At 44.7% G+C, this 9,605-nt stretch overlaps 1 pseudogene; it reads left to right on the forward strand.

Annotated features, from left to right (window-relative positions):
• The first annotated feature begins 5,610 nt into the window (after positions 1-5,610).
• On the forward strand, positions 5,611-6,128 carry LOC147985887 (uncharacterized; annotated as a pseudogene).
• The last annotated feature ends 3,477 nt before the right edge of the window (positions 6,129-9,605 follow it).

The raw sequence follows: 9,605 nt of genomic DNA on the forward strand, positions 1-9,605 counted from the left end.
ATTTTGCGTTCCTTACGCGATTGGGTGATAATGGGAACCCCTTGACAGTTTGCCTTGATTAAAACTCCTCCAGCAATGCCCAACCTTGGTTTTACCATTTGCCACCTAGCCTCTTTTTCCCTTGGGTTTCCGGAGTCCAAGGGTCATCTTATTTAAACCCCCCCGGGCCAGTGCTCCTCTGAGTGTTGGTCCACCTCGTCAGCCGCCGGTGGCCACCAGGGGCAACTCTGGGCTGGCCTACCGGAAGTTTAGACAATCTGAGTGTGCCCTGAGAACGAGATATGTGCAGCTCCTGTCGGGATTTGTCGGCACATTCGGGCGGCGTTGGTGGATTTGTTTTAACTTGTCGAAGTTGTCTTGTAGAACCGGGATACCGAGTCTAATCGGAATATCTCGGGAGAAGGTATATCCTTCGTTGACCGTGAGAGCTTGTCATGGGCTAAGTTGGGACTCCCCTGCAGGGACTTGAACTTTCAAAAGTCATGCCCGCGGTTATGGGCAGATGGGAATTTGTTAATGTTCGGTGGTAGATAACTTGAACCTTAACTTAATTAAATGAATCAACTGCGTGTGCAACCATGATGGTCTCTTCTCGGCGGAGCCCGGGAAGTGAACACGGTGTTGGAGTAATGTTTGCCATAGGTTGTTTCTCTAGTTCGTCATTCGTGCTTTGCCTTCTCTTCTCGCTCTCTTTTGCGAACAGGTTAGCCACCATATATGCTAGTCGCTTGCTGCAGCTCCACATATTACCCTGCCTTTCCCATAAGCTTAAATAGTCTTGATCGCGAGGGTGTAAGATTGCTGAGTCCCCATGACTCACAGATTACTTCCAAACAAGATGCAGGGCCCGAAGATTTCGTTCCATATGATGTGCTTGAGCTCAAGCGGGAGTTCGACGAAGACTCACGCCGTTACTATGTGTCTTTCCCTGATGATCATTAGTGGTGCCCAGTTGGGGCGATCGGGACCATGTTGCATGTTGGGGTTGATCTTTTATTTTGGTACCGTAGTCGGACCATGAGTGTATTGGATGATGTAATGCTTTATTCTTGTATTTGTGTGAAGTGGCGATTGTAAGCCAACTGTGTATCCTTTTCCCCTTATTGTATTACATGGGTTGTTGTGAAGATTACCTCACTTGCGACATAGCTTTCAATGCGGTTATGCTTCTAAGTCGTGCTTCAACACGTGGGAGATATAGCCGCATCGAGGGTGTAACAAGTTGGTATCAGAGCCTTCCCCGACCTTAGGAGCCCCACTGCTTGATCGAATTAGCGGACGAGTTGAGTCTAGAAAAAATGTTTTGAGTCATTTGGGATTTATATATCGGAGAGTTTAGGAATTCTTTTTACTCCCCAGTCCCCTCATCGCTCTGGTAAGGCATCCTGACGTAGAGTTTTGACTCTTCTCTTCTCAAATTTCACAAAAAAAAATTTAGGATCACGCGGGTATCTTGGAATCATTCCGATGGATTTGTGACGAGAACATTGTTCTTGGTGCCTCCTGACATTTAGGGGTTGTGGCAGTGTCCCGGGGAGTTGAGCTCTGAGGTGTTGTCGTCACAATTTTATCGTTGCAGTTCTGGAATACCTGAGTTTAGTTTCGCCGACATCGAAAATCTCTTTTATGCAGTTGTTGGTGAGATAACCTCGATGCCACCTAGTACTGGGGCGGGAGTTCGGGAGTATTGCCATAATTCGTATAACGGATGCTTTTCGAAGGTTGAGGTAAACGATTTCCGAAGGTTTCTTGGTTATGTGTTGAAGGATGGATACAGCTGGATGTAGGATTTGCTAGTTTTGGGTGAGATGTTATGCTTCCCCTGTATCCCCAACACCTGATTGCATAACCGGAAAATTTCGGAGTTTATAAGTGGGAATTCAAGTAGCTCTTAGGATATCTTTTCGACAGATGTATGATACGAAATTGGGGTTCGACGTCTAGAGGTCCGCCTATCCACGGTTGGTTTTACAGTGGTCTCGTTGTGTCTTAAAGAGTCCTTGGCTATGCCGACTCGGGGACGCTTCGTATGTCATGTGCACTGCCTTGTACATGATGGTGCTGTACGATCGAGCCCGTGTAGGCCCCACCACGAAAACTTCGGACGAAATCTCTATCATATGTTTGTTCTGGCTTATTCTGCAAGCCAATCCTTTGTTTTGTTTTGAGTTGTGGTATTCGAGTTGCTTCGAAGTCAAATGTTGATTCCATACCTTCCCCAAATGGTGTTCTCATATTCCTATGTGAATACTAATCCTTCTTGATTATCGAGATTGTCATGACAATCCTTTTTCAACCGACGTGTTTCTCTTCAAGTGGATCTGATCATTTCAACTGCCGCAAGATCAATTATCAGCTCTTCTCAACGGTTTTTGCTTCATTCGTTCCAAGTTGCCTTTATTTTCCCACCCTCCCATCCCTTTTTCTTCAAGGATTCAGATCTCTTATTCAACTATCCACCTTATTAATGGAAGTCTCTTCATTCTTTTCTTCCAATGTTCTTATCCGGTGACGCTCATGAAGATTCTAATGGAGCTTCAAGCTCATCATTCTTTGTTCTTTTCCTTCTCCGGTGGTTTCAAGTCAAGCTTTGTTGATCATACCCTTCCTCATTTCAATGTTTTCTCATGCCGTTGCACCTCATAATCATCCACCTCTCTCTATTCATTTGTTCCGGAGTGCTGAAGATATTTCAAAGATTTGTGTTTTCACTTTGCATCAGTTCAAGCTATTTCGAGGTCCTATCTTATTCAAGTCATTTATTTCAACCAGTGCAATCTCTCCTTCAAATCGTTCTACGGTGTATCTTTTGAGTGGGCCCTAACCCACAGGTCTTTTCCCAGGATCTTACCTGACTCTTCTAATTTTTCCGGAGTTATTCTCAAATTCTTTTCTAAAGTTTGACGTAAGAATGATTTATCATCAGTCTTATGTATTTCTCCAAGATCTTTCAAATTCTTTTCATTGTTGGCTCAACCTTTTCCATTCTTCATTCCGGAGTGCCTCAACAATTCTTGGTGGTGTTCTCATCGTCATTCTCAACATTTGAAGACCGAAGAAGAGTTTCTCTCAAATCTTGCCCCATTCTCGGCCATCATCTCATAGTTGTTTTTGGATTGTGAGAATTTTTTTCACCTATCCGGAGAAATTCAAGATTCTTTTCAGTTTGTTTCTCCGGAGCCAATCATCTCAGAATTTATTCATTCTCAGCTTTCAGCTATGGTTCTCCAAATCTTACCGGTGCTTCGTTCAAGTGATCTCTAATCAGTTCGTGATCCCTTCGTTCTCATGTATCTAGATTCTCTCGAGCATCTTCGTTCATTTGCAAATTCTTCCCGGTGATTCGTTATCTTTTATTCGTTCTTTTTCAATTCTTACGGTGGTTCGTTCAAGATTCTTCTTACCTTGTTATCATATCAATTCATTTGTTGTTTCAATCCTACCGGTGGATTTGTCGAAGACCTTTCCAAGTTTGCGCTATATCTCTCTTAATCCTTTCTATGAGAATAAATAGTGTGCCAAATCCATTGTGTGTCATCAATTTAATTGACGAAGGATAAGCATAATGTAATTCTTATTCTTGTTTCATCGAGTGAATTCAATTCCTTATTCCGGAGGTTCTTCAAATTCTCGGTTTCAATTGTTTCATCTTTCTTTTCCGGAGTTCCGAGGTTTTCCGTTTTATCTCGTCGCGAAGCTCCATCTAAATAATCGCAAGGCTTCACCTTGTGTGTTTTTTTTAACTTCTCTTTCCTTTTTGTTTGATCATCCTTTTATTACCGGAGTTGTTCATGGAGGCTACATGATGGTTCATCAAGGATTTAATTCCTTCGCGAAGTTTTCATCGAGATTCATTTCTAGGGAGCTCAAGCATTCTTCATCTTGCAATCCGGAGTGCAATTTCTTTCTACCGTATCTTTAGAGGTGGTATTATGCCATTCTTGATAATTTGAGTTCATGTTTCATGATTCACATGTTATTAAGAATGAGGTATTTTAAATCCATCAATCTCGTCATTGGAGTTACCTTGGGTTATATTTCACCTAAAGCTTTCCCTAAGGATTGTTGCTATCTATGATCCAATTTCTTCATTTATCCTTTCCGGTGCGATATACTTTCTCGTCAATTTGTTCATATCTATCCAATTCTTTTCCCGTGAGTGGCAGGTTGTCACCTCATAATTTGGGATATATTCCATAAGACCATATCAAACTTATTCTTTTCCTTGTTGGTTTTCCAACAATTCTGTTCTAGCATTTGCTGTAAGTGTGCTCTCTCAAGATCTTGTTTCACTTCGTTCATTCCATTCCACTCTTTTTTCTGTTACGGAGGCATTGTGTTGTTGCTCTCTTCAAACCTTCTTCTTGTTCTTGTCAGGATCCTGTTCTTTCCTTGGTTTATCCATTTAACCGGAGTGCTGTGTCAATTTTGCTCAAGTTCTCTCATTTCATCAAGTCTTCATCTCGTTTCAATCGGAGTGCTTGCATGTACCTATTGTCCATCGTAACAATTTTCTTATGTCTTTCAACCTACAAGAGTCTAGTAAGGTTCCTTGTTCCTCTTCCCTAACGGAGGTTTCAACTTTGTTCACCTTCGTTGTATTCTTTTCTCGAATTTGTTCAACCTCGCAAGGTTATTTGGTTTCACTCAATTGTCAAAGAAGCAATTTGGTTTACCTCTTCTCTTTCTCTTCCTTGTCCCTCCGGTGCCATCCCTAGGATCTCGGGTCGAGATCCTCTCGTAGTGGTGGAGTGTTGTGACGCCCTGAGACCGATGCGCCAGGTGTCTTCCAGTTATTCGTTGTTGTTGCCTTGTCTTTCGCTTGCATGTTGCATATTGCCATGGCATCATCCGCATTGCATCTGCATGTTTTCGAAACTTGCATTCGTCCGGGTTCTCCGAGTTCTCTCCGTTGTCCGTTCTGAGCCCAACCACACTTGCACCCGTTGATAGTTGCCGCTTCTTCCTCGTCTCTGTTGACCTTCCTCAAGACCGACCATTCGTTTGTTACCCGACCGTTTGACCCTCTCTACACAATACTCAAACCCCTCACGTGCGTGTCCGAAACTTCTCCGAACCCGACCCGCTCCGTCGTTACCGTCGGGTCCGGATCATCACCAAACATCTTTAAAATATCTTCGGTTTATTATTTGGGCTACCTAACCTATTTATCTCGGACCGTCTGATTTTGATCGGATGATCCAAAAACTCCCTCCTATTTACCTACTTGCTATATAAACAGCCTAATCTAGACCTAGCTGTCCAATCCCTCAAATCCTCCCCGCCGCCGTCGCCGCCCACTGTCTCCTCCAGCCTCGGGATCTTGCCCGATCCATTCGAACCACCTGACCAACCTCCTTCCTCCTTTGGATTTTCTCCCGATTCAACCGGAGTCAACCAGCGCCAGCCACTTCTCGCCATCGATCCTTCCCACCAACCATAGAGCCAGCCCCGCTCCTCGTGCCCGAGGCCTCCCGAGCCGCTCCTCGCTGACAACCAGCAGGACCGTCGCCTCTATTTTCCTTTCCATCCTCCTTTTTCCCCTGTCTCTCTCTCGCTCGCTCACGCCATCTCTCTCCTTGTCTTTTCCCTACAGTTGCTTCCCGCGCCATGGCTACAGCCCGAGTCCTCCTGCCTCGCTCGATCTGGACCAGGAGGGTCCCGAGCATGTCCACCGTCGCCGTCTCAGTGAGCGCTGCCCTGGTTCCCTTTCTCTCCTTCCTCTGGTTCCCTCTCTCATCTGCTCTCTGTCCTCTTCAAGAAACTGCAGGAGGCAAGCACCACGCCATGGCCTCCCCTGCTCGCCGACCGCGTTGTTGTCGTCGTCTTCGCGCCCTTGCAGTCCCGGCCTTCCCCGCCGCCTCGTCTGCCTCCCCTACATCACACCTCGTCGCCGGGAGCTCGCGCCGAGACCGCCGTCGTCCTCTGCTCGGGAACGAGCTCGATGCCGTCCTCTGCTTCGCCCGCACGATCCCGCTGCTGCCTGCTTCGCTCCATCGAGCAGTGGCACCGCCGGAGTTCCTCGTCGCCGGGAACCGCTTCCCTGACCCTCGGACTGCCCAGATCTGTCGCGCCCGCTGGTCCCTGCCTCTGCATCGCGCCTCTGCCCGTTTTCTGCATCGCCATGAAACTGCTACTGCTTCTGTTCTTCGTTCTTCAGTAACAAGCAGCAGCAGCTCGCTCAGTAGAGCCGCTCGTTGACCGCGACCTCCAAGGCCCAGCGTCGCCCCCTGCCGGCCTCCCTCTCCACCGACCGGGCCTTGGCCCATGGTGAACAGATCCCCAATGCCCCTCCTCTGTTCCTACTTGGGCTTGGCCCGATTCTGCTACTGCTGATGTCCTGCGCCCAGTAGTTTCAGCCCGTGATGTGTTTTTTCCTTGCATGCGAATTTAGACATTATCTAGAGACTGCCAGTTTTGCAGAAAAACCCTCTTTGTTCATGCATCAATAATTCACAAACCGTGCATCGGATTAAAACAATTTATATATGAAAAATGCTTAGAATTGTGTCTAGTTTCATAATATCCAACTTTTAACCATGTTTAAAATGTTTAAACTACTGTGTGCATTTATTTGCCTTATTGCCATGTTAAAATGATTTAATTCATAACTAAATAACCGTAGCTCGGTTTTAAATAATCTTTATATGTAAATGGGGTATAAAAATGCCTAGTTTAACATGGTGTACTTGTTTTGCATGTTTATTAACTCTAAAATTATGTTTAGGGAAGAACAGTACCAAACCTAATATATGCATATGAGGAGTTTCCAGACTTGTTGTTTTGTTGTTCCAGCCTCATTTAAACTTGCCTTGATTAGATAGTTTCATCATGTTTCACCTCTTGCCATGCTAACAACATTTAATCTTGTTGGGTACATAAACGAGAGAGAACTAAATAAGTCACGTGGTGTTTCATTAATATGCAACTCGTTGCATATTGAGCTCCACTTAATTCGTAGAATTGCTTGTGCACTTTGCCATGCCATGCTTCATTAAACCGGACATGCATCATACTCGATTGTGCATCATGCCATGTTGATGTGTTGGTTGTTTACTATGTTGTTTGCTCCTTTCCGGTGTTGTTTCTTCGGGTTGGTTCCGATAACGTCGCGTTGTGAGGAACCGTTCTACTACGTCTGTTTGTCTTCTTCATGGACTCGTTCTTCTTCCTTGCGGGATTTCAGGCAAGATGACCATACCCTCGAAATCACTTCTATCTTTGCTTGCTAGTTGCTCGCTCTTTTGCTATGCCTATGCTGCGATACCTACCACTTTCTTATCATGCCTCCCATATCGTTAAGCCAAGCCCCTAACCCACCTTGTCCTAGCAAACCATTGTTTGGCTAAGTTACCACTTTGCTCAGCCCCTCTTATAGCGTTGTTAGTTGTAGGTGAAGATTGAAGTTTGTTCCTTGTTGGAACATGGATATTTTGTTGGGATATCACAATATCTCTTATTTAATTAATGCATCTATATACTTGGTAAAGGGTGGAAGGCTCGGCCTTATGCCCGGTGTTTTGTTCCACTCTTGCCGCCCTAGTTTCCGTCATATCGGTGTTATGTTGCCGGATTTTGCGTTCCTTACGCGGTTGGGTGATAATGGGAACCCCTTGACAGTTTGCCTTGATTAAAACTCCTCCAGCAATGCCCAACCTTGGTTTTACCATTTGCCACCTAGCCTCTTTTTCCCTTGGCTTTCCGGAGCCCAAGGGTCATCTTATTTAACCCCCCCCCCCACCCCCGGGCCAGTGCTCCTCTGAGTGTTGGTCCACCTCGTCAGCCGCCGGTGGCCACCAGGGGCAACTCTGGGCTGGCCTACCGGAAGTTTAGACAATCTGAGTGTGCCCTGAGAACGAGATATGTGCAGCTCCTATCGGGATTTGTCAGCACATTCGAGCCAACTATGTATCCTTTTCCCCTTATTGTATTACATGGGTTGTTGTGAAGATTACCTCACTTGCGACATAGCTTGCATTGCGGTTATGCCTCTAAGTCGTGCTTCGACACGTGGGAGATATAGCCGCATCGAGGGCGTTACAGAGGGGGCGCCTAGAACACACAACAACAATCGTTAGCCGTGTGTGGCGCCCCCCTCCACAGTTTACTCCCCTGGTCATAGTTTTGCAGTGCTTAGGCTAAGCCCTGCGAGAATCACTTCACCATCACCGTCACCACACCGGTGTGCTGATGGAACTCATCTACTTCCTTGATACCTTGTTGGATCAATAAGGCGAGGGACGTCATCGTGCTGAACGTGTGCAGAACTCGGAGGTGTCGTACATTCGGTACTTGATCGGTCGAAGCTAGAAGAAGTTCGACTACATCAAATGCGTTGTCAAACGCTTCCGCTTTCGGTCTACGAGGGTACATGGACACACTCTCCCCCTGTCGTTGCTATGCATCTCCTAGATAGATCTTGCGTGAGCGTAGGAATTTTTTTGAAATTGCATGCTACGTTTCCCAACAGTTTTATTATGACACGCACCATCATTGTCATATTGCTTTGCATGATCATGTAGTCGGCATAGTATTTGTGGAAAGGTCACCATTCATATTTTCTATACATGTCACTCTTGATCATTGCACATCCCGGTACACCACCGGAGGCATTCATATAGAGTCATATTTTGTTCTAATATCGATTTGTAATTCTTGAGTTGTAAGTAAATAAAAGTGTGATGATCATCATTATTAGAGCATTGTCGAGGAACGGATGATGGAAGTTATGATTCCCTCACAAGTTGGGATGAGTCTCCGGACTTTATAAAAATAAAAGAGGCCAAAGAAGCCAAAAATAATAAAATAGGCCAAAGAAGCCCACCAAAAAAATGAGAGAAAAGAGAGAAGGGACAATGTTATTATCCTTTTTCCACACTTGTGCTTCAAAGTAGCACCATGTTCTTATTTTGTCACTTTCATATACTAGTGGTAATTTTACATTATAGAACTTGGCTTGTATATTCTAATGATGGGCTTCCTCAAATTTCCCTAGGTCTTTGTGAGCAAGCAAGTTGGATGCACACCCACTTAGTTTCTTTTTGAGCTTTCATACACTTATGTCTCTAGTGCATCCGTTGCATGGTAATCCCTACTCACTCACATCGATATCTATTGATGGGCATCTCCATAGCCCGTTAATACGCCTAGTTGATGTGAGACTTTCTCCTTCTTTTTTGTCTTAACCACAACCACCATATTCTATTCCACCTATAGTGTTATATCCATGGCTCACGCTCATGTATTGCGTGAAAGTTGAAAAGGTTTGAGAACGTAAAAAGTATGAAACAATTGCTTGGCTTGTCATCGAGGTTGTGCATGATAAAATACTTTGTGTGATGAAGATGAAGCATAGCCAGACTATATGATTTTGTAGGGGTAACTTTCTTTGGCCATGTTATTTTGAGAAGACATGATTGCTTTATTAGTATGCTTGAAGTATTATTGTTTTTATGTCAATATTAAACTTTTGTTTTGAATCTTATGGATCTGAATATTCAAGCCACAATAAAGAAAATTACATGGATAAATATGTTAGGTAGCATTCCACATCAAAAATTCTGTTTTTATCATTTACCTACACAAGGACGAGTAGGGATTAAGCT

The sequence above is a fragment of the Triticum urartu genome, chromosome 2A (genome assembly GCF_056163025.1).
Source record: "Triticum urartu cultivar PI428250 chromosome 2A, HENAU_Tu73, whole genome shotgun sequence".
NCBI lineage: Eukaryota > Viridiplantae > Streptophyta > Magnoliopsida > Poales > Poaceae > Triticum > Triticum urartu.